Raw genomic sequence first — 24899 nt, 5'->3', positions numbered from 1 at the left:
GACAAAGTTTTACTAAAGATCATAAGACAAGGATGCAGCAAAAATCCATAATAAATATAATGATGTATGTTTTAAAAATGCAAGGTCTGGAACTGCTGCTGCTACATATTAAAAATGGAAATTTCTTAAGTTGATTTAATACTCCAGTCTTTTCATATATAATTATGGGTGTGTAAGAAGATTAAGGAAGATTGCAGGCTTCGAGGGCCTCCAGCTTATGGAGGTCAGGAACATTTATGGTACGCAGTAAATCTGAATAGTTCCACTGGATGATTATGGTCACTGTGTGCTGTACTTTTAGCAGGATGGGCTATTCTGAACATAGGGCTCAGTCCAACAATGCCTTTAGCCAAATATGTTGAAGCAGGAATGAAGAGGCATATTTTTAAACTTTGATAGATATCAAATTTAAAATGTCCTGCTGCTTTATTTTGTTCATTCAGAGTACATGAGTATTGCTAGCCAGCCCACCATTCCTAATTGCCCAGAGGAAGTTAACAGTCAACTACATTGTTGTGGCTCTGGAGACACATGCAGGCCAGTCCAGGGAAGATTCGTTTGCTAAAGAATTAGAATTACTAAATCAGATAAGCTTTCCCCCAAGCAATCAGCATGATGATTGAAATGACTCCACAGAAGCCGTTATCCCATTAACAAATCATGTTTCATTTACACTTGGAGAGTCCTTGACACTGATCCAGCTCCCTCTGAACCTCTGACACTCCTGCTGATATCTATCAGCTAGGGCTTCCTGATTAGACCAGGTTAACAGCCTCAATCAGGCAACTCATATTCAATGAAGTCCACCTGGCTGACCTTGTTACAATCATTACAGTCATCATTAACTTCTTAATGCTGGATTTTTATTCAGGTTAAATTCAACCATCTGTAATGGCAGTATTTATACCCAGGCCCCCAGAGCATTACCTGGGTCTCTGAATTACCAGTCCAGAGACTATTTGGTCACCATTTCCATAAGGATTGATGGTTCATAATTCCTTAAGCTTGAACTGTATTGCAATTCTTGACTTCTCCTAATTAAAGTCAGTTTTTCATAAACTGAAATCTTGCAATGTGGAGGAGTATTAAGAATAGCTGCAGCTTCACTTGCAATTTGAAGTGATGATACTCCCCCTTTACATGCAGATTGTGAGTTAATAGCATGGAATAGGGTATTCTGTCCTTTGTTCCTGTGTCATGCTGACCTTTTAAACTAGAAAGACCCATCGAAACCTAATATTCTTTTTCAGTCTTTCATTCACAGTTTGTGGGTTTCACTGAAAGATGGAGTTTATTGTCCTTGAGCAAGTGATAGTTTGCCACCTCCTTCAATGTACCACCTACTTTGTGGTGAGGCCATAGTGGTATTAGATATGAAGCTGCAGGACGTTGAATCGGCAATGTTTGAGAGATGCTGTCTAAAGAGTCTTGGTGAGTTACTGCAATGGATCTTGTATGTGGAACTACTGCAATTATGTTTGTGTTGGAGGGAGTGAATGCTAAACTGGAGAATGGATGACAATCAAAAAGAGCTGTTTTATTTCCTAAATGGTACCCAACTGTCTGGAATTGGGCTTGTCCAGGCTAATGGGGAGTTTTCCATCACACTCCTGACTTGTACCTTGTAGATAATCGATGAGCTTTGGGGATTATAGAGGTGAGTTACTTGCTGCAGGATTCTTAACCTCTGACTTGTTATTGAGTATTTATATGACTAGTCCACTTTTCCTGTAATAAAAATACTTTGGAATTAAAAGTTTAAAAACTTCTAACTGATAAAAATAACCACATGCACCTTGCTGTGTCTAGTTAGTACTTCAGCCCCTAGGGTTACTTGGTGACATACACAGTCCACTTCTAATGTCCTGATGGCATAGGTTCAAATCCCATTGTGGCAGATAAAATTTGAATTCAATGAAAATCTGGAATGAAAAGCTAGGTGATCATGTTTTTCTTGTCAACTGTTGTAAAAACTCTTCTCATTCAGTAATGTCATTTAGAGAAGAAAACTTTGGCATTTTGGTAAGGCAAACCAGTGTGGGACTTACACAATTAATGGTAGAGCCCTGCAGAGTGCTGCCAAACAGAAATCTAGGCATGTAGGCTCATAGTTCCTTGAAAATGGAGTTGTAGGGTGGTGAATAAAGGCAAAAGTACCAAATGCTTTATTGGTCAGAGCTTTGAGTATAGGAGTTGAGGTCAGTTGCAGCTGTATAGGACATTGGTGAGGCTCCTGACTTGTGCCTTTTAGTTGGTGGACAGGCTTTGGGGAGTTGAGGTGAGTTACTTGCTGCAGTCGTCCTAGCCTCTGACCTGCTCTTGTAGCCATTGTGTTGTGTTGAGTTTCTGGTCAATGGTAACCCTAAGGAAGTTGGTAGTGGGGATTTCAGGGGTGACAATACCATTTATTGCCAAAAGGACAGTCGTTAAAGTCTCTTACGGGAGATACTCCTAGCCTAGCATTTGTGTAACACATGTTACTTGCTGCTTGTCCACTCAAGCCTGGATATTTCCCAGTGTTTTTTTTTTTACAATAGGACATGCTTCAGTGTCTGAGTCAGGAATGGTGCTGAACATTGTGCAGTCATTACCAAACATCCCCAATTCTGACCTCACATTTTCTCACAATACCACATTGTTGTTTGCAAGAGCTTAATGACCAGAAAATCTTTCTCTCATCTGATTGTCCCAAACTTGCCATAGCCAATATCATTCAGCATTGGGAAGATTCTGTTCTTTGTCTCAATTTGATGCTTTTTGATAATACTACATAAAAATTAATTTTAAAGATGTTCTTGCAGCAATGTAGATGGTATCTAATCTTATCATTGTATCATGCTGGTGGTGAGAAGGAGGTGACATCAACAGTGGGATGGAGTTATCTGTAATGGAGTGTGTTAATGCTTTGATACTGAGGTACTGAAATGACACACTGTTCTTTAAGCCCTAGGCCTTGATAAGGAACATAAAGGATTTGCAAAGTTCACTTAATATTCTATGTCAAGGAAGTTAACTATAGCAAAATTATTATGGAAGTGACCTCTTTTCCCCTATAATAGATGATGAGCTAAACTGGCCAATTGTAAGATTTTGAGTACTGCGATGGCTGTGGTTATCACTGCTGCCTCATAGTGCCAGGGACCTCTCATTGTGATGTACCAAACATACCTCTAGCTATCTATCCAAGTCTCATAGTGTCTCTCTTTCTCAATTCTAGCCCCATTCAACACTCAAAGTATTTGGAACAATTCACCACTGCTGGATTTCCAAAATGGGGCAGCATTTTGGAGCCTTCTTTAAAAGTCCAAGGCATAACCGGACAGAGCTGCCCTGCATGGTTCCTGATGTTTGTCCTGGACTTAGCAAAGAAGGGAAAATTGGCAAATTGGTGACATGGATCTGCAGGTCTAGGTGGATAGTGGGATGCAGAGGTGGGACATCCACTAAACTAAACCCTGGCAAAGCACTTCATGCCAACCTGGTCCGAGATTGCCACCTGGGCCAGAATAGTCACGGCTGTCAAGGGGAGTGCACAGAAATGTAGGAAGAAAGTTAAAGTCCTTTTCACTTTGTCAGCACGAGTGACACACTTTTCCCTCTGCTACCTCACACTCTCTCTGTCTCTGCTCCTGCACCCACCTTCTGCCAAGGCACATGCTCTGCCACTCTCACTATTGCCTGCAATGTCTTCCCTCACTCAGTCTCAGTCACATCAACCCCTGACACCACTGACTCTATATACCCTCTGTGCTGCTCACTCAGTTGCTCTGTCCCAAAAAGAAGAGCTGTGTCACCCATTCTCATCTCCCCAAATACCTCTATCTCTCTCATTTTGGGGGAAAACAGCTCATAATAGGGCAGAGGTGAGATGTGTGGTTAGTAAGTTCATTAATAGACAATAATGCTCCCCGTAATAGGTTGAGAACAATGAGGGACAATCTCATAGATACACAGCAAAATCCTGATGGAATTGGACAGGCTAGATACGGGAAGGATGTCCCTGATGTTGGGGAAGGCCAGAACAAGGGGTCACAGTCTAAGAATAAGGGGTAGGCCGTTCAGGACGGAGATGAGGAAGAATTTCTTCACTCAGAGTTATGAACCTAGATTAGATTACCTACAGTGTGGAAACAGGCCCTTCGGCCCAAGCAGTCCACACCGACCCTCCGAAGAGTTACCCACCCAGACCTATTTCCCCCTGACTAATGCACCACAGGAAGCTGTTGGGACCAGTTCATTAGATATATTCAAGAGAGATCTGGATGTGGCCGTTGTGACTGAGGGAATCAAGGGAAATGGGAAGAAAGTGGGACTGGGATACTGAGATTGCATGATCAGCCATGATTGTATAGAATGGTCATATACATGGTGCATGATCGAAAGGCCAAATGGCCTACTCCTGCACCTATTTTCTATGTTTCTATGTGACTTGCCTTAGCCTCATGAGATTCTTGCCTTGTCACCTAGAACCTAGCTCAAAGATACAGTGAGCTACTCCCTATATCAAGACAGACCTAGATTTCTCACAGTGATTCTAGCATATTTCCTGCTGTAGTGCATGTCGTTCAGACCTGCTCAGCGCTTGAGAAAGAAAGTCCAGGAATGCTGCATCATTCAGACACAGTAAATACTGGAAGGATCAGCCAAATCAGAGCACACATCTGCAGAAATCCCCATCTATTTTCCTCCATCTATTTAAACTAAGGGAAATCCGATGGGCTCCTTTCCAGATCAACACTTGGGTTGGCTCAGTTTCCTGATCTGCAGCTGGTTAATGGAGGCCATCCAGGATAAGACTTGGTAAAGTTCTCCATAACAATGTCTGTAAGATTCACTTAGAGTCATGGAGATCTACAGCACTGAAACACACCCTTCGGTCCAACTTGTCCATGCTGACCAGGTACCCCAACCCAATCTAGTCCCACCTGCCAGCACCCAGCACATATCCCTCCAAACCCTTCCTATTCATATACCCATCCAGATGCCTTTTAAATTGCAATTGTACCAGCCTCCACCACTTCCTCTGGCAGCTCATTCATACCACCCTTAGATGTTGCCCCTTAGGTCTCTTTTATATCTTTCCCCTCGCTCCCTAAACCCATGCCCTCTAGTTCTGGACTCCCTCACCCCAGGGAAAAGACTTTATCTATTTAGATTAGATTAGATTAGTTTCCCTACAGCGTGGTAACAGGCCCTTCAGTCCAACAAGTCCACACCGACCCTCCAAGGAGTAGCCTACCCAGACCCGTTTCCCTCTGACTAATGTACCCAACATTATGGGCAATTTAACATGGCCAATCCACCTAACCGGAGTACCCGGAGGAAACCCACACAGACACAGGGAGAATGTGCAAACTCCACACAGATAATTGCCTGAGGCAGCAGGGCTAACCACTGAGCCACCGTGCTGCCCCATCCTATCCATGCCCCTCATAACTTTGTAAACCTCTATAAGGTCACCCCTCAGCCTCCGATGCTCCAGGGAAAACAGCCCCAGCCTGTTCAACCCTTCCCTACAGCTCAAATCTCCAACCCTGGCAACATCCTTGTAAATCTTTTCTGAACCCTTTCAAGTTTCACAACATCTTTCCGATAGGAAGAAGACCCGAATTGCATGCAATATTCCAACAGTGGCCTAACCAATGTCCTGTGCAGCCGCAACATGACCTCCCAACTCCTGTACTCAATACTCTGACCAATAAAGATAAGCAAACCTTCTTTACTATCCTACCTACCTGCGACTCCACTTTCAAGGAGCTATGAACCTGCACTCCAAGGTCTCTTTGTTCAGTAACACTCCCTAGGACCTACCATTAAGTGTATAAGTCCTGCTAAGACTTGATTTCCCAAAATGCAGCACCCCGCATTTATCTGAATTAAACTCCATCTGCCCCTCAGGATTCCCTCCAACAACTTGCTCACCATCAACATCTGGCTCACTGGTCTATAGTTCCCTGGCTGGTTAATCTGGTTTACCATAAAGGTTTCCCTTCATCATTAGACCTCGACAAGGTTTTATTTTCAGCAATTTTTTTTTTATTTTCTGCAAAGCTCTTCTACCGCCAAGATCGAAAAAGCAAAGAGAAAATGACAGGTACTGATCAACAGAAGTAAAGAAACCGTCAAAGCTGGAAATGTACAGCAACGTGTGCTGAATTTGGAATGCAAAGTGGTAGATTAATGTTTTGAATCAAGACCATTCACCAGAATGGACAATCCCCACCCAAAGCATTAATCTGCTCCTTGCTTTACAGATGCTTGAGAAGTGTTTCATTTTCAGCTTGCCTCACAAAGCAAACAGTGGGATTTTTAATAAGCTGTCCACATGAGGCATTAATTGCAATGTTTCCAACACTGATAAGAGTTCGCAGAAGTGGGACTGACCCCATGCAGGAAACAGATTGCAGTTTCATAAATTTGGGTGATTTTGCTTTTAAGAGTTCCACATTTCATTATTTCCTTCTCTCTTATCTACAGACAATCCCCGTCAGAGCTGAAAGCTGTCGGAAACAGGAAGGCTGGCAGGGGTCTGTTTCAGTGAAATACTTGTTCAGAGTGGGGAAAACAGGGCCATTTAAAATACATCCACAGCCAGACCTCTTCACCCAGTCTTGCCAAGGATATCCCGTCAGAGACAAGGGCACCCCAGGGAAATCTCCAACCACATTTAACGAAAGTTATACTATTTTCCGCTCAGCTGAGGGGACCTTCGGAGTGATTTCTAATCAGTTGACTGTCAGGCCTGTTTCCTCTGATCATTTTAAATAGCTCCAGTGCTGTCAAAATGGAACCAAAATGGGACTAAAAGTGGGAGGTCCCTGTGAGACACACTTGACTCCTTTTTAAGTAAATCAGTGGCACTGGCTGAATGGGTAACACAGACTTCTTACAAGATGTTTGTTCTTCCTGATTAGATCATTTTCAGACATAAACCAGGGTTCTCATTTTTCCTTTGCTCACGCTCTGCAGACGTCTTCAACTCAATACACACAAGGCTTTTAAAACAATTTCAGACCTATCCTTTCATTTACTTCAAAAGCATGTGTACATAGGAGAGCTACTTCAACCTTGTTCAGTTTATCCAAGTCCATTAGGGAACAAGTCAACAGGTTGACTTTTAAGGTAGGTCACGGTATTCTTCTATTACTTTTCAATTTATTTCCTTTCCTAAAGGCCCTAGCACTTAAGTGGCAGCTGGGTCCAGGTAGCCCTGTCTCCTCTGAGGCAGTAAATTGCTCAAGGGAAACTTTAGAAAGCTTAGCATGCAATCTGGACTGGTAGCTCAGTGCAGTGTAGAACAAGTCAGGGTGAGGCATTAAATCAAGGCTCCCACTCTCCTTAGACATGAATGCAATAATCCTGTGACACTTTATTTCAGAAGATTAGAGAGTTGACCAGCTACCTTTGTCAATCTGAGATTCACAGAATAGCAGCAACACCGAAGGAGACTATTTGGGCCGTCATTTTCATACTGACTTATTTCAAGCACAAGTCACCTCATCTCAATACCCTGTCTTTCCTGGTCAATGATAGCCCAATTCCTTTACTTGGAGCCAAATCAGCCTCCACCACATTCTCCTGATCCTAACCATTCATTTCATACCAAAGGTTTATCTCATGTTGCTTTAGCTTTGTTTTTGTCAGTCACCTTATATCACTGTCCTCTGACTCTCAACCCTTGAACTCCTGCAAACAATTTATCCTGACCGACTCTGTCCAGAACCCTCACTATCTTGAGCACCCTTACCAAGTATTCTCTCAATCCTTTCTTCTTGAGAGAGAAAACTCCCTGATTCTCTAATCTGTTCATGTGACTGAACTATGTTGTTCATGAAGCCATTCTCCTTAATATTTTATGTATTCCCTCTCATGGTCTCACATCCTTTTCAAGTGTGGTGCCCACACTGCATGCTAGTTGAGGCCAAACTCGAATCAGTTTAGGTTTATCATCAAGTTCATGAGCTCCATTCTCTCATTCGTAAAGCCTAAGATCCCTTCTGCTTTATTAACCACTTCCTCTGCCCAGCCACCTTCAATGATTTCTGTGCATTTATCCCCAGCTCTGCTCTTCACTCAATTTTGAACTGCATCCTTTACTTTATATTGCCTGTCCTCATTTTGATCACCAAAGTGAATCATTTCACACTTCTCTGCATTATATTTAGTCTGCCACATCTACCCAATCCACTATGTCTCACACACTAGTAGTTACTTGAAAGAAGCACAGAGAATATTGGAGAAACTCAGCAGGTCTGACAGGATCTGTGAAGAGAGAAGCAGAGTTAATGTTTGAGTCCAGTTCTGAAGAAAAGTCATACTGGACTTGAAACATTAACTCTGTCTCTCTCTCTCTCTCTCTCTTCGCAGATCCTGTCAGACCTGTCAAGGTTCTCCAGAAATCTCTGTTTCATATTTTCAGTACCTCTGTCTTTACCAGAGATTACATTTTGTGTAGACAGTCTCTATCTTTCCAGCCAGAGATTTATTCTAGTTCATAGATCACAAACCTCTAACCACACTGATTTTATATTTATGTAGCTCTAACCCTGGCATGGTTGCCTATTTTCTAACAGTTCCAGGTGGACATTACCAATTCATTAAACTCATGGGGAGGGGGAATGAATGGGTTCCTCTTCTTTATTCATTCATACCCCTCCCTTAGTTGGTTGCAGCAATTTATCTGCAGATTCCTTCCTTTGTGGGTATCTTTCTCCCAGACTCAACTGAATCTATGTTTTCAGGGGAATCAATTTAACCAGGTTTTCTGAAGTTAACAAAGAGTGAGTTTATTAATTACTAAATGTAATAAGAACTATTAACACAATACACATACACACATACTGGAAATAAAAGGTCAGTTAAAAAGGATGATAGCTAAATAAAAACTGATACATGGATCAGTCTCAATTGTTCACAAGAGCAGATAGCTGAATACTGTGGCATTGCAGTGGAGGTGACCAGTAAAATTGATGGTGGTCGTTGAACAGTCGATTTCTAGATTCTTAGTTTTGCGGATTAGTTGAAGTTCTGTTGTTTGATTATTTTTGACAGTGACTGAATTCCAACATTCAGGGTGGGTGAGAGTCCTTCTGTTTCCTTTTGACTGTCTTGTTAGCTTGCTGACGTTTCACACTCAGAGTGAAAGTATTGCTTTACCTGCAGCATTGGGCTGGTAAGGGAATGGTTCTTCAATAGTGATCTTCACAGCATGCTAAGACTTGAACCCAGGCTGGTATACACAGGTACATTGGCCCACCCTGTTCCACTAACATACTCCAATAAAGTTGAAATTGTTTTTCTTTTTAGCTTTGTCCTTACATATTCTTCAAAGGAAATAAAACCCATATTATATCTCTATTTTGGGACTTCATCTACAGAGGATAGCTTGCTCTTGAACATGGAGTCATCAGTCCCTCATTTTCTCTGTAGTCACAAGAGATCACATTCCAGCTGTTATGACTCGTCTCTTTCCCCCCTCCTTGAAGGGATGTTGTTTGAATTTCCCTTCATATCTTTTAGGTGTGACATTCCATAGATCTCTGTCTCTGGATAGCCAACTTAAATCTGCAGCCATCTATGGGCTATATCCATTATTTTACAAAACATTTTGGAACTTCAAGTTAAATTTCCCACAATACTTTGAGGCTCTGAACCTCTCATGATTTTATAAGTGCTAGTGGGACAGAGAGGGCTAAGAGAAATGTGTGTACCGGCCTGGGTTCAAGTGTTACTGAGTTGTGAAGATTACTGTTGAAGAGCCATTCCCTTATCACCCAGTGTTCCAACAATCCTCCCAAATCAACATCTAGACATAACTTGTTCCTTAGTTCCAACTGGTCTCAAGCATCTCTGCCAGACTCTATGAGATGATAGCACTATCCTGTCAATGAACCTTGGATGAGATCATCCGTTGCACTCCATCTGATGCTTGATAAGTCTGCACTGTGCACAAGGCTGTCCCTTGTTGGTGATGTGCGATGATCTTGGCTGAAGCCTTACTTGCAGACCTGTGTGTACCGGCCTGGTTCAAGTGTTACTGAGTTGTGAAGATTACTGTTGAAGAGCCATTCCCTTATCACCCAGTGTTCCAACAATCCTCCCAAATCAACATCTAGACATAACTTGTTCCTTAGTTCCAACTGGTCTCAAGCATCTCTGCCAGACTCTATGAGATGATAGGACACAGGGGTTTTAGAATTGTACCATCAAACCCTCAAACCGAAGATCAGACTGTACTGTCCATGATTTAGATAAAGAGTCAAAATTTCTTTCGATCACTGTCCAAGATTTACCTAATAAGTCTACCACATTTATAAACTGTCACCAACAACTATGAAGAAATGGGCAGGAAAGCATGATTATGCTTGATGAAGGGCTAATGCCCGAAACGTCGATTCTCCTGTTCCCTAGATGCTGCCTGACCTGCTGCACTTTTCCAGCAACACATTTCCATCTCTGATCTCCAGCATCTGCAGACCTCACTTTCTCCTCTATGAGATGATAGCACTATCCTGTCAATGAACCTTGGATAAGATCATCCGTTGCACTCCATCTGATGCTTGATAAGTCTGCACTGTGCACAAGGCTGTCCCTTGTTGGTGATGTGCGATGATCTTGGCTGAAGCCTTACTTGCAGAACTGGCATCTGCTGTGGCATTTCTGAAACCACATGCCACTGTAGTGGTGAACGCCTGCCCACAGCTTGTGTCACCATTTGTATTGATCAGCAGCTAGGATTTCCCACTTGTTGCGGTTGACGTTCAGGCCTTTCATGTCTCATTGGGCAGTATGCTTGTATTAGAGCTTCAATTGCTATACAAACATAGACATAGAGAATAGGAGGAAAAGTAGGCCATTTGGTCCTTCAAGCCTGTTCTGCCATTCAGTACGATCATGGCTGATCATTGAATTCAGTACCTTACTCCTTCTTTCTCACTATTCCCATTGATCCCTTTAACCTTAAGAACTATTCCTATCTCCTTCTTGAAAATATTCAATGTTTTGGCCTCTGCCACTTACTGTGGCAGAGAATATCACAGGCTCTCTGGGGGAAGGAATTTATATTTTGAACTTTGCTAACCTATTTGTGAAAATATGAACTAAAGTAGCTTTGAATTTGCTTTTTTGAACTTTCCTCACAGTTTACCCTTTTTCTTGTTGTAATATTTCATGTTATTCTAATATTATCATTAAGGATTACACCTGAACAGTTCCATGTTTGGATAACCAGCAGCATCCTAATATCCCAGAAGAATTCTATTGATTCTTTGTTCATGTGCTGTGCTGGTCTCTTTGGCAGGAGCTACCTCCATCTTGTGAACATGCCCTTCCTTGATTAGTGCGAGCATTCATGACACATTGGCTCGGGAAAGGACACTAGTGGTTTTATCTTTCCATGTTATGACAACATTACATTGTAATCACTAGAGAAAAGAATGTTACTGAGCCTCTGTTCTTGCTGGGTGTAAGTTGCCCAGCCTTTGCTGTCAATGCTTTGCTGCCATCTTGGCCTCCTCTAGATGTCCCCAGTGTCACAGATGCCAGTCTTCAGCTGATTCAATTCACTCCACGTGATATCAAGCAATGGTTGGATGTACTGAATACTGCAAAGACAATGAGCCCTGACAGTAATGCTAAAGACTTGCACTCTGGAGCTTTCTGCATCCCTAGTCAAGCTGTTCCAATACAGCTACAACACTGGCATCTACCCAACAATGTGGAAAATTGCCCTGGTATGTGCTGTGCCCAAAAGAACAGGAAAATCTAACATGGTTAATGACTGCCCCATCAGTCTACTTTCAATCATCAGTAAAGTGAGATCAAAATGAAGTTTTACTGCTTTGATTGTTGAGCAAACTGACCTGAAAGATTCTGTTGAAGTTATGCCCCATGACTATACAAATGTCTCTGGACTGAGCTAATGGGTATGTATTTTTCTCACACATACCTCGAAGCTGTGAGTAGTTGCTGGAGAAATTTGCAAGGATACAGCACTGTCCTCTCGGTCAGAGTGTGAAAGGTTAGAGCTGAAAGCAATACACTATCTCTCTCTCAGAAAAATAGCTTGAGAGAAAAAAAAACCTGTTAAAGTTTCAAACATCAGGAATTCCTAACTAAGTCCTGAAGATTTCCCAATGTTCTGTGATTGACAGCAATGAGAATTAGTTCATAAGAAACCAAAACTGTGAGAAAATCATCACATTCTACAATTTTAGTTTGAAATCTTGATGCTCAGCGTTTTCCTATTTTTCCATTCATAATAGCTCTGCAGAGCTAATGGTTTCTCTCAGTCTGTCTGGTTTATGAATCTGAGTGGGTTTGGTATTAAGGGGGATATAGTTTAATTCACAACGTAACTTAGTTGATAACCAATTTGCCACTTGCTTGAAAAATAAGTTTGGCTGTTATTTTTGTATTTATTGGAAGTCTGGGTGAGAACCTCTTGTTCTGGTTTACAATAAAGAAGTGAATCAAGTTAACACTTTTGGCAAATGAATAAGGCATTTAAACTTTTCATGCGTCACATTGAGTAGTCGGGCTTAATTTCCAGTTCATTTCTCCTCAGAATTGTACCTCACATACAGGGAAGTTCATAAAGTTGCAAATCTCTCCCTTGGGCCACTCAAGGATTGGCAACATGTTTGGGTAACTTCAACGGGACATGAAGCTTGACTTGCTCAATTTTAAGTCTCTCCATTACCTAACCTTGCTTAGAGGTGTTTCATTGCAATGTGGAAATAGGGCATGGCTACTTCCTGGCAAAATATAAATGGAGGCCATAAAAGTCACATCCAGTCACCCCATTCTGGAGAGGAGGGAAGAATGCCTTGGCCAAAACCAACTGCTGCTCGAGGATTGGAGCACTCCAGTTAAAATTTCCCACTCTCATAATCTCAACATGAGTTTCCCTCTCCCTACCTCTGTAATTTCCTCAAATCTTGCACCTTCTCCCTCCTGAAATCTCAATCTTCCTGTTACTCAGGAGAGGCTCTGTTTATACCAGAGGTAACTGTACGCAGAGGAGTGATTGAAAATTGCTGCAGGGACCAATCAGAGGACAGGTCCAGTCAAAAAACTACAGCTCAATCTGACTCTGTCCTGCTTTGAACAACAAGTTGCTGCCTTTCCTATATGACACCATGATTAACAAATCAGCATCTCTATTTGTATTAGTTTCTAAAAAAAGATTGCAAAATGCTTACGGTCAGTTTGTTATTGCAGACTCCATAGGCATGCTTCTCAAAGTGAGGCCAGGAACCTATTCCCCTGCCTCAGTGTTCTCTCATAACACTAATTTTAAATCTATATAGCTGAATCAGCCTGGAGATATGCTTGGATACTGAGCATCTTCAGGAGGGCAAATGGCAGCCACATTGGGGGCTGCTTCTGCCTTGTGCTACTGCTGAGGCGGCCTGCAGTGTTGATAGGGTTCCAAAAGGCTATAAAACAAAAATGGAGGTCCAGTAGGTCCTGGAAAAAATAAGGTTCCAGTGGAAAAGACTTAATTTGCTCTGTGGTGAATCAAATGTATACCACCTTGTAGGGCTCACCAAAACATAGTTCAAAAATAGCATTCTTCACTGGCTCCTTAATCAGTTCCTTAAGGAGTTTAACAGGCTGTTTAACTTGGCAGCAAGTGGGTTTCCCATTCCATCTCCCTCTAGTAGCCCTTTGAAAATTGCAAACGGACCCAGAGGGACTGGAATCCTGAGGTGATTGCTGGGATCATGATTTCGGAGAATGCCTTTGTTGCATCCCAACCTAACCCCATTCCAGGTCTGTGTACATTCTGGGTACCACTTCAGTTCATTCACCAAATTTACTGGTTTATCCTTTTGAGGTGCCTGCCCATTACTTGTTCTGATGCTGTTTCTCAGTACTACCTGAGGGCCTGAATTGTGATGTCATACCATACTGAAGGACTTTGTATCACACCAACTTGCGATTGGCATTGAGCCATGGCTGTCTGCAAAGGTGGCAGGTGCTCCTACAATGTATTTTGACATTTCTCTCACATACGCCAGGAGGCCAGGGATCTGCTGCTGACAGTTGGCAGTGTTAAAAAGGTACCTCTTCATTATTATCATCTCATTGCCAGGGAGAACTGGTGAGCATGTAAAGCAGTGTGTCTTTTAGTTTCCTCTGTGATAATGGATCCTAGTGAGGCTAAAATAATCATTAGAGTATTTTATAAGATTGATATCACAGACACAATGGGACAAATTGTCTCTTTCACTGTTGTATCATTTATGTCAAGAGTATTTAGATAAATGCAAAAGAATGTCGCCAGGGTTGGAGAGTTTGAGCTATAGGGAGAAGTTGAATACAGTCATAGAGTCATAGATATGTACAGCATGGAAACAGACCCTTCGGTCCAACCTGTCCATGCTGACCAGACATCACAACCCAATCTAGTCCCACCTGTCAGCACCTGGCCTATATCCCTCCAAACCCTTCCTATTCATATATCCATCCAAATGTCTCTTAAATGTTGCAATTGTACCAGCCTCCACCACATCCTCTGGCAGCTCATTCCATACACGTACCACCCTCTGCATGAAAACATTGCCTGTTAGGTCTCTTTTATTTCTTTCCCCTCTCGCCCTAAACCTATGCTGTCTAGTTCTGGACTCCCCAACCCCAGGGAAAAGACTTTGTCTACTTATCATATCCATGCCCCTCATAATTTTGTAAACCTCTATAAGGTCACCCCTCAGCCTCCAATGCTCCAGGTTCAGCAACACTCCCTAGGACCTTACCATTAAGTGTATAAGTCCTGCTAAGATTTGCTTTCTCTGGAGTGTTGGGGGCTGAGGGTGACCGTATAGAGGTTTATAAAATCATGAGGGGCATGGATAGGGTAAATAGACAAAGTCTTTTCCCTGAGATGGGGGTGGGGGGCCTGTGGGAGTGGGTGTGGGGTGGAGAAAATCCAGAACTAGAGAGCATAAATTTAGGGTGACAGGGGAAAGATATAAGAGACCTAAGGGGCAACCTTTTCACACAAACATGATTCTGTCTACACTCGTGTATGGAATAAGCGGACAGAGGAAGTGGTGGAGGCTGGTACAATTGCAACATTTAAGAGGCATTTGGATGGGTATATGAATAGGAAGGGTTTGGAGGGATATGGGCCAAGTGCTGGCAAATGGGACTAGATTGAATTGGAATATCTGGTCAGCATGGAAGAGTTGGACCGAAGGGTCTGTTTCTATGCTGTACATCTCTATGACTCTACTTAGCTGAAAGTGAAGAGTGTAGACAGAATCATGTTTGTAAATGCTGCATATCGTATCTGGGGAGTTCAACCTCTGTGTTTAAGTCCAAGATCAACATTTTAGAAATGATGGCTCTCACAGTTTGTGTGCAGATCATTTCCTACATACTCCAGGAGGGATAAAAGCAAATGATTACCTTCATGGTCTTGGTTAAGCAGGCGCTTGGACTTTTAATCAATGTCAATTTTTAAATAATGGGAAAGATTAAACAACTGTATTTAGAGTTCTGAGATATGTCTATATTTAAAGAATGTGTTTGAATGAAACGTGCAATTGTAATTGTTATATGTGTACAATAAAGCTGATAGGAACCCAACTGTTCTGATAAAGAAAAGATTGTGTGGCAATTTTAACTGACCTGAGGCTTCCTTTATCCAGTTCATTGTCACACCACAGCGTGCGACTATCCCTGATATCTAAATGGAAGCAGTATAGCTTTTGTCAATTAATGAAGGCATAATGGAGAAAACCGTTGTACTTTAAGTACATGTAATTTCACCACTTGCATTCAAATGTTTAAGAGTAGAAACTTTCTTACTTAGTGGGAAGAGAAACCATACATTGTGTCAGAGCTGCAAAACAGAACACTGCTGCTCCCTGACTGATGTTATTGTAGTCCTCGAACAATGCCACATAAATACTGACTGTAATTGAGTGCAGTTATGCAATGACTACTGCTCAGAATATTACAGAGGTGAATGGCAGTATGTAATTTTACCCACTCAAAGACATTTGTATAATCAAAGAGAACTGACTGCACTTTACAGTGACCAAATGAAAGTCAGTAATTTTCAGAGACTTCTAACAAATGTATTTAAAAATAAGACAGCAGCAACCCATACAGGAAACAGCTTGGAGACTGAGCATTATTTTACTGACAGACGAATGCCCCAAGAGGATGTTAAGTATTCATGCACTGATATCTCACTCATTTGTGTGGGTTGTGGGAATGATAGCAGGTAGGTAGCAGAACTTGACTAATCCTGTCCTAACCTGGTGTTAATGAATGCATAAGTCCCTGGATGACAATCGGGTGTAACTATCAAATTCACAACTAAAATATCTGTTGTGTTATCCTTCCATTTATGAAAGTTGATGGACATACAATGAACAATCAATGGCAGATGTCTTCATAAGGGCACACCTTTGCTGATGGCTGAAGTCTTGACAACCATGCAGACCCCCAAAGTGCCGTAGACATTGTTAGCTTTTATCCAAATATGTTTTTTTTAAAAGAAGTGGACGACAGACAAAAAACACTAATTGCTGTCTGACAAAATCCTGTCGGACCCATGGATTATTGCACCTAAAGAGTTTCAGGGAGACTTCGAATAGAAAGAGAAATACAACAAGAATAGGTGACAAGGGGCCTTACTATCTCCCACTTCTTAGCAGAAAGGCACTTCTTGCAGAATTTTTATGTTTTGATCTTCCAGGAATATAAAAGAAAGGATTAGAAACTGACTGCAATGTTCATCTGTGTATTAATAGATTGATGTCTCATTGTGTGACCCAATTGTGTGCTGTGAGAGTCATAACTTTGAGTTCAGACAATTAGACACCCATGCAAAGCAGGTAAAGAACGGGAAAACAAAACACTCTCTCAAACAAACACACACACACACTCTGAGCGATGTCAATCAGGATAAGAGAGTTTTCATCAACCTGCAAAGTTAAGAATCTTGGAAACAACTATTCCACTACCGATGTTAATGCTAACTGTTATATACATTGCACTGGCCATGATGTTCAACTATCCACTCTTTATGAAGAATTCAAGAGTAATCCATATGCCATTTTATTAACTTATTATTTTGAATTCACTTCTTTTAAAACTATATTTATGTGTGATCTGTCTCTATTTCTTCTTGCAGTTAGTATTGAGCTATGTTTACTGAGGAGCATGTTCTAGGGAGACACTTGCTCATGTACAAGTGACTGACGTTTATTTAAGTGTCTGTCTGTGCCTTTTTGGAACCGGGCTGGCTGCCAGAATTAAATAGGCTGAGAGAACAGATGGCAGAGGGTGGATAGGTGAGACATTTCTCCACCACCACCCCACCTCCAGACCTAATCACCTCCTCTGTCCATTCTCTTCTCTTGCTAGCCCCTTGTCTATTCTCTCACCCCCTTCTCTGTTCTGTCCACCCACCAATTCACTAATCACCCTGTTTGTAGACTGGTCATAAACATCTGACCAAAATTCATCACTCAATCAACATCATTTGATGGGGAGTGGTGGTATGGTGGCTCAGTGGTTAGCACTGCTGCCTCACAGCACCAGGGATCCAGGTTTGATTCCTGCCTTGGGTGATTGTCTGTGGAGTTTGCACATTTTCCCCATGTCTGTGTGGGTTTCCTCCAGGTTCTCCGGTTTCCTCCCACAATCCAAAGATGTACAGGTCAGGTGAATTGGCCATGCTAAATTGCCCGTAGTGTTCACGGATGTATAGGTTAGGTGCATAAGTCAAGGGTAAGTGTAGGGGAATGGGTCTTGGTGGGATCATCTTCGGAAGGTCGGTATGGACTTGTTGGGCAGAAGGGCCTATTTGCATACTGTCAGGATTCTAATTCTAATCATCAAAACAGCTCATCTAACTATTATCACGGTGCTGTTTTTGGGAGCTTGAATGTAAATGGGATGTAAACTGGCTCTTGGTTTTTTTTAAATTATTACTACACTTCAACAATGACTTAAATGGATGTAAAGCACTTTGGGCATTTGGTGGTCATGAAAGGTGCTATATAAATTGAATTCTTTCTAGTCTAGTGTAGTAAAAATGTTTCAAAATGCTTCTTGGTTTAGCTCAGCAGCAAATGAGATGTGATAGGAGCAGAACAACATGATCAGGCAGTACCTGTGACTAGAGAATTCCAGAGCTAACACTTCACATCAATTGTCAACATCAGAATGCAAATTCAGCAAAACCAGGTCAACTCCCAGCCCCACCCAGCACATCCTTTGACATGTCTTTGTTCAATTTCCATTAGCCAATTGATCTTGTACCACTTAATGACAATGTAAATATATGCACAACTTTCACATTATATTAAAATATCACGTACCTCACACTGCCTGTGGAGAGCAAATGATTTTGGATTATAAAACCCAACACCAATTTTGAAAATCCTATTAAGCCAAAATAATGTAGGAAGGCCCATTTGATGAATCCACATTTTCGTTCCAGCTGACTGGAGAAAGAGGCGCACCACTGATCCAGAATCTGGTTTCCAGCATCTGCAGTCATTGTTTTTACCTACCTGACTGGAGAAAGAGGCTTGTCCTCCACCTCATCTGATCTTTAACTAGTGGAGTGCCTCTGGAATCAGTTATTATTTACAGTTTACACTAATGAATTGGATGAGGAATGTACTATGGCTAAGTTTGAGGTTGGCACAGATACATATGTGAAGACAATTAGTGAGGATGACACAAGGAGTCTACAGAGGGATACAGACAGGTTGAGTGGACAAAAACGTAGCAGAGAATATACTGTGGTAAAATGTGCAGTTATGTACTTTGGCTGGAAGGATAGAAATACTGAATATTATTTAAATGGAGAAAGACTGCAAATGCTATTGAATGAGGGAATTTATGAATCCTCATCCATTAATCACAAAACACTAACATATAAGTTCAGCAGGTAATAGGGGAAGGCAAAAGGGATGTTGACCTTTATTTCAAAAGGAACAGACTATAAAAGTTGGGAAATTTTGTAAAAGCTATGCAAGACACTAGTCAGACCACAGATGAAATACTGTGACTAGTTTTGAGCCTCTTTTCTAAGAAAAGAACGGCCTGAGAGACCATTCAGAGAAGGTTAACTAGACTGCTCCCAGATGTGGAGATGAGTAAATTGTATCTGTATTCATTGGATCTTACTGAAACATACAAGGTTCTTAGGGAACTTGACAGGGTATATGTGGAAATATTGTTTCCCATTGTGGGAGTGCCAAGGACCAGGGGACATCATCTCAAGATGAATGGTTCACTTGTTAGGACAGTGGTGAGGAGGAATTTCTTCTCTCAGATGGTAATGAACTTGTGGAATGATTTACCACCGAGGGCTGTGGAGGCTGGGACATTAAGATTAGATTAGATTACTTACAATGTGGGAACAGGCTCTTCGGCCCAACAAGTCCACGCTGACCCTCCGAAAAGCAATCCCTCCATATGCATTCCCCTACATTTACCCCTTCACCTAATACTACGGACAATTTAGCATGGCCAATTCACCTAACATGCACATCTTTGGACTGGAGGAAACCGAAGCACCCAGAGGAAACCCATGCAGACATGTGGAAAATTTGCAAACTCCACACAGACAGTTGCCTGAGGCAGGAATTGAACCCGGGTCTCTGGCGCTGGTGTGTGGCACATTAAGAATGTTCAAGACTGAGATAGATTGATTTTTAATCAGTAAAGGAATCACATGGGGGAAAAGACAGAAAAATTGAGTTAAGGGTTATCAGGTAAGCAATGATCTGATTGGATGACAGAGCCGACTCAGTGGGCCAAGTGGCCGACTTCACTGGCCAACCTCCCCAGCCCCACAGCCTCCCATTTATCTCCCACCAGCTCCACCCACCCAATTTCCCTGCTCCTTGGATGCTGCCTGACCTGCTGTGCTTTTCCAGCTCCACTCTAATCTCACTTCAATCTTTTTGTTTTATCATCTAAGGGAAGATGATGAAGGAACTAGCCAGCGGGGAAAAGCAGGAATAAAAAGGTCAGACATAAGATGAAAACACTGTCGTTGCCATACAGTACATTGATGATGTTCTGACAATGTGTTAAAAGTAATTTGGAGTGACTGCAATGTCAGTAGATACAATAGCAGCTAAAGTAAACAGATCAGTTAACCAGGCTCCTTTTATTCAGGAATTTTGATTTTATGTCCAATTCTTTGTTCAAGGCAGACTCTGAAGAGCCCGGCCCTCTCGTTGGAGCTTAAACATGTAACCGTATAACCTGGCTTTTGTCTGTTTACCCACACCGTGCCACATCACATTGCTGAGAGAAGAAACCACTTCTGATCACAAGGAATAGCAAGAAACAAGCCAAAGAGTATGACACAAAATCGGATTATGGGCACCTTGTATTTTCCTGAGTTATTATTGATAAAATTACAGATCCATTCAGTGGATGGAATTCATTGCTGATTGTGACAGAAGATGGGCACCTACAGTAACACCACAATTCCCCCAGACTGGAAATGCTTACGGAATGCCTCTGAGAGAATTGTATTGCTGTAACATGCTGGGATTGTTGTGGCACTTTTTTGCTCTTCATTTACAGAGCTGTTGCTGGGGCTGGTTGTGAAGAGGAACATTGAATCATACAATGTGTCCAAATTCTGAGCAATGCTTCAATATACTACATTCTGTGTAACAATTTTAGGATAGTTTTGAGGAAAGATTGGAGAAGTTGGTAATATTTTCCTTCAAAGCTGAAAATGTGTTCTTGGAAAAGCACAGCAGGTCAGGCAGCATCCAAGGAACAGGAGAATCGACGTTTCGGGCATGAGCCAGAAGAAGGGCTCATGCCCGAAATGTCGATTCTCCTGCTCCTTGGATGTTGCCTGACCTGCTGTGCTTTTCCAGCAATACATTTTCAGCTCTGATCTCCAGCATCTGCAGTCCTCACTTTCTCCTCGAATATTTTCCTTCAAGACAGTTAAAGTTTTGCGGAGATACAGAGAGAGACAGAGAGACACAGCGAGAAACAGAAAGACAGATATTATCATCCTTTCAGAAGTCTGTAGAATTCTGGTCATATCATTCACACTGACTAGCTGTTTTGTTACATGAACCAACAGCAATTGTTCATCACTTCAGAAAACAATCAGCTACATGATGCCCACCAAATCTCACTTTGTACACATGTGCTAATGGTAGACAAACTGTGAGTAATCACCAACAAAACTCTCCTACCAACCTCCCAACCATATGGCGACATGAGCAACAGTCTGAATACCAATTACAATGAGTAGCTTGCTTTTTATAGAATGGAGCATTCCTTTCAATAATCCCTAATTTTGAAACAGTTCCTTTCCCATTTCTATCCACAATCAAGAATGCAGAAAAATAAGAAGATATTGTCTTTATAATAGGACAAACATGCTACTGCTTGTAACAGAAGACTCAATATTAAGGAACGAGTTACTGGAGATGTTGGAATCTGTACTGAAGATTGCAAATGCTGGAGATCACAGCGGGTCAGAAAGCATCCATGGAAAAAGAGCAAGTTAACATCAAGTCTAGATGACACTTCACCAGAGCGGAAGTAAAGTGTGAAGGGACAACATTCATGCAATGGCTTGGGGGTGTGGGGGAAGAGGTGTGCTGGGTGTGCTGGGTGGGTGTCAGGTGCTGGTGAAGAAAAGCTGTCGATAGTTCAACTTCAGTGATCGGAATGTGAGAATGGCAGAACAATGGTGTGTCTCCTGCCAAAGTGGAAAGGATAGTAAGTGGGATGCAGGACGGGGAGGACACGATAACAATGGAAAAGTAGGGAAGAGATGTTCACAATATTAAAATGTTTTGCTAAAGAAACAAATGCAAGTTGAGAAAAAAACGTCTTGCACATATTGAGTGGTGAGAGTATAGAATGTTGAGGCCTTGTAGCCTCAATGGAATGCTGGCATGGAATGGGAGTGCCTGGGAGTGTAGTCGAGGCAGGTTCAGTTGAAGCATTCAAGAGGGCATCAAATCATTCTTTAAATATAACGTTTGTGCAACATTACAGATGAAAAGGCAGGAGATTGGCATCAAGTTAAATTACCGATACAGACACAATGGGCCAAATGGTCTTCTGCACAGCACCAATTCTGTGATTCAATATTCATTTTAAAATCTGAAGTGTTATGAACAGAGTAAAGAGGGAAAATCCTTTCCCACTTGTGCAGAATTAAGGATGAAAGAAAACAGATTAAGGGAATTGGCAAAAGTATCAACAGTTCTGAAGAAGTCTCACTGAGGAAGGGTCACTGGACCTGAAATGTTAACACTGCTTTCTCTCCACAGATGCCACCAGACCTGCTAGGATTTTCCAGCAATTTCTGTTTTTGTTTCTGGTTTCCAGCATTCACAGTTCTTGGGTCTTTTCTTCGATATTACTGATCAGTTCCCTACCCAGAGCGAAGCCTTCAGTCACCCAGAGAGCAGAGCATTGACAGATGTAGCAGCAGGCAGGTCTGCAATGAGATAGGAGTAGGGAGGGGGTGAGGAAATAAATTTTGAATACAGTGGGGGGGGGGGGGGAGGGAGGAGGGCATGAGGAGGAATTCCCAGAGACTGGGTTGGTCAGTGGGTCAAGATCAATCAGATGTGCAGGAGCTATCAAGGTGGCAATACTCATGGGGTTAGGAAAGGGGACACTTACTAGAGCTGGGGGTAATCATCAGGAGTGAGTGTGGTCACCTGGGGGATAGGGCAAAGGGATGCACGATTGGTTGGGGTAATGATCCCAGGCGGGAGATCAGTGCCTGAGAGTCGGAAAGCTCTTGGTGAGAGGCGGGAGAGCTGTGGAAGTCAGAGACTTTGGAGGAAGGTCATTGAGTATTTCCTGATGACTGAGCCACTCTCCTGGACGGACCCTTTAATTCAGGAGGAGAGAGTGAAGGCCAGGTCTCCACAATCCACCAAGTCCTAGCATCCAAAAGCTTCCATGTTTCCTGACATTTGCAGAAAACTAGGCAACAACTGAAAAGATTCCAGAGTGGAAGAATATTAAGGCTTGATTGGGACTGATTATCTCAATTAAAGCTCCAAGCTTCCTATACAGTTGAGTTTGTTTCCCCTCACATCTTCAGATTCCCTTCTAACCAGAAATAGCTGGGTTAGGTGGATTTTTGTAACTTTAAGCATGCACCCTCCCCCAACCCTTGCCTCCAGGTGACCCCAAACCCACCCACTAAAAAAATGCCTTGAGTGCTGGAACCAAAGAAGAACTAAAATTAATTTAAAATATCTTAGAAATGAAACATGAGGCTTTAGACTGTTTGCCAATGTTCGGACTGATGTAAATGTTTTTCAAAATCATGGGCCTTTAGTTCTCTTTTCTCGTCTGCAATAAAACAAATCAGCTCCATATGTTGTTTTCTTTCCCCCTTGTATTCTCAGTGACAGCACGTTGACTGAATATGCTCGCTTGTACGAGGTTGGTCTGAGGCTGCGGTGCTAGGAACAGTCCAACCGGCCTGAGTATCCCTGGATTCTAGAGGAGAAAGCCTGTGTGTCTCCTGCCCGGGTCCAGTGCCAGTGTTGACAGTGGGTGAAGGAGGAAATGAGGCTTGGCTTTGATGCTCACAGTAATCACGTTATTTCATGGGATGAGATTAGAATGGGGTACGTAGGTTAGAAAGACCCTCCTTTAATGTATTAGACCCCAAAACAAAATTAAACTAAGCCATTTATGAATGTAGCTCTTGTGACAGGCATCCGAACTCTACCAGAGGGCAAGTAGAGCACCACTGTGAAGGGAAAGACAGTTTGACTCAATAGAAACAGCTCCTTTTTTTTAGATTCTTTCCACCTTCTTTGTTTTTGCTGCTGTTTACCTATTATTTACTTATCTAGGCTACTTAACTCAGTGATCTCCCTGTATTGTTCACAAGACAAAGCTTTTCACTGTGCGTCAGTACACGTGACAATAAATTCAATTCAATTCTTTCCTATCCTCAGTGGGGTTACTTCCTGTTGGACAGCAGCTTGCAAATTTCAAAACTGCAATAGGCAGATTTGTAATCAGTAAGGGTATTACAGGCTATGGGGGAAAAGGCAGGAAAGTGGAGATGAGGATGACCAGATCAGCCAGGATCTCAATAAATGGCGGAGCAGGCTCGATAGGCTGAACGGGCTACTTCTTTTTCTATGCGTTTTGGCCTTATGTTGGCATCTTAGTCGTATTGTGTGTTTGGTAGCATTTTTAATTGGCTGGTTTACTGAGAGGCACACATTAGCAGGTCTTTACCCAGGGTTACCAACTCTCCTCAATTACCAGGCTCACTCACTATCTCTCAGATGCTATTAAATGCAGTCCAAGAGATTCTAAACTTATGGGATGCCATGAATTAGTGGTCACTGAGTCCATTTAACTGCATAGCTGGATGATTTGCGTTTACAGGTACATGATATTATGGAGGGTTCATGTTAGGGTCAGGGCAGTGTACTGCAGTCTCACAGAGGTTAATTCTTGCTGACCTGCTTGTCTTTTTCCTGACAATAACTGATGCCGGCCATCTCATAACAAGCTGTAAACAGCAGAGAAAAACAGGGAATCTGAATCTGAGGATGTTAGGAGCAACTTAGTATTTTTACACTTAAGTCTGAAAAGGTTTTCACATTTAATAACCAGTCTCTGCTCATTGGATTCTGGATTAGTGGTGCTGGAAGAGCACAGCAGTTCAGGCAGAATCCAAGGAGCAGCGAAATCAATGTTTCGGGCAAAAGCCCTTCATCAGGAATACAGGCAGAGAGCCTAAAGCGTGGAGAGATAAGTCAGAGGAGGGTGGGGATGGGGAGAAAGAAGCATAGAGTACAATAGGTGAGCGGGGGAGGGGATGAAGGTGATAGGTCAGGGAGGAGAGGGTGGAGTGGATAGGTGGAAAAGGAGATAGT

The 24899-nt window shown here is 42.2% G+C and overlaps 2 long non-coding RNA genes across 3 annotated transcripts in view; one reads left to right on the top strand and one right to left on the bottom strand.

Moving 5' to 3' along the window:
- Positions 1-24899, bottom strand: part of LOC122550308 — a 48678-nt gene that overhangs the window by 14263 nt on the left and 9516 nt on the right. The gene's annotated exons all lie outside the window — the stretch shown is intronic.
- On the top strand, positions 923-20477 carry LOC122550307. Of its 2 annotated transcripts, none has more exons than XR_006311806.1 (3): positions 923-1149; positions 1251-1431; positions 20195-20477. It is a non-coding gene; the product is annotated as an uncharacterized LOC122550307 (long non-coding RNA). The 2 variants fall into 2 exon arrangements; XR_006311807.1 differs by lacking the exon at positions 20195-20477 and adding an exon at positions 3218-3523.

The sequence above is a fragment of the Chiloscyllium plagiosum genome, chromosome 5 (assembly GCF_004010195.1).
Source record: "Chiloscyllium plagiosum isolate BGI_BamShark_2017 chromosome 5, ASM401019v2, whole genome shotgun sequence".
Taxonomy (NCBI): Eukaryota; Metazoa; Chordata; class Chondrichthyes; order Orectolobiformes; family Hemiscylliidae; genus Chiloscyllium; species Chiloscyllium plagiosum.
The sequence above is the reverse complement of the archived record's forward strand: the minus strand, read 5'-3'. Positions and strand labels throughout refer to the sequence as shown.